The following is a 1,426-nucleotide window of genomic DNA, read 5'->3' as shown; positions in this document are numbered from 1 at the left end:
CTCTCCGAGCTGCGCATCCTGTGCCCGGCCAGCGCCATCCGTGCCCCGAGCTCAGGTCCGTCATCCGGTCCAGGAAACCTGAGCCCTGCCGAGTCCCCGCTGGGCCGACAAGGCCTCTCTCCCCGCCGGGGGTGCTGTCGTCTGTGCAGGCCACACCGTCCTTGTGGAAACCAGGCTCGGGAAAGGACTTTGCCCGGGTCCTTCTAGAACCTGAAGTGCCCCCCCTCGCCCATCACTCCTGACCTCACAGGGGGAGAAATGCAGAGCGTGCAGATTGTCACAAACGCCCTGTAACCCAACAAGAAATCGCAGCTGTCCGTACAGGCTGCACTAATGGGGGAAATTCGGAGGAAAAGCGACTTTACTCTTTCAGCCATTTTTTTTCTCCCATCAGAGTATCTGTCTCAGGAGGAAGAAAAGGGAGACAGGGTACAATTTTAGACACATGAAGTCTCTAACTGAATAAAGAAAGTCCATCAAGGACACATATCCAAGTGTTTGGCTGGGGGCTGCTTTAGCAGTATTGTATATATTTCTAGGGCTGTGTGCTTAAAATTCATAATGAATTCAACACAATACAAAAAAGCAAAATACACATGCAAGTGTCTAGGAGCTGTTGTAGTAACATGGTGTATACTTCAAGGGCTGTATGGTATGTTTAAAGTAAATTATGAACAACACAATACAAAAAAGTATCTCAATAATGTTTATATTGATTCCAGATTGAAATGATAATATTTTGATATATTAAGTAAAATATTATTAAAGTTAATGTAACCTTTGTTTTTTAATTCTTAATGTAGCTATTAAAATGTTTACAGTTACACAGATGGCTCCCATTATATTCCTATTGGACAGCGCTGCCCTCGGAGGCCGACTGCTCCCCCAAATCCACCAGGACTCTAAGGGTACTGTCTGTCAGATGATTTATTTAGTTATGTTACTCACTGCCTTCTGATAGTCAGGGACACATAGGCGACATCAAAAGGGCAATCAGGTCTACAGGGGGGAATGGAGGGTTGAAGTTACTCCTTTCACTGACTCCCCAAATGTTGACCATTGGCCCTTCTCCAGGGATGATCGGAATTGGGGATTAAAGACAGAGCCTCAGTCATATAGGATTTCATTCTTGACAGTAGAAAGAAGAGTTGATAAACTGAACCCTACGCTGGCAAGCAGTAGAGGAAATTTGATACCATTGAGCAGGCCCGGTCATGTTACAGGAAGAAAATATTGCAGTCAGGTAAATCTGAGTTTGGTTTCAGGCTCTGCCATGTCCGGTAATTGACTTAATCTCCATGGGTGTCAGTTCCTCGGTCATAAAAGGATGAACAGGACTGTGTTGAAGTTCACTAATAAGGGTAATAACAGCAAACACATATAGCGCTTACTGTGTTCCAAGCACTGAACTAAGGGCTTTCCACTT

The sequence above is a fragment of the Colobus angolensis genome, unplaced genomic scaffold, assembly GCF_000951035.1.
Source record: "Colobus angolensis palliatus isolate OR3802 unplaced genomic scaffold, Cang.pa_1.0 Scaffold1, whole genome shotgun sequence".
Taxonomy (NCBI): Eukaryota; Metazoa; Chordata; class Mammalia; order Primates; family Cercopithecidae; genus Colobus; species Colobus angolensis.
The sequence above is the reverse complement of the archived record's forward strand: the minus strand, read 5'-3'. Positions refer to the sequence as shown.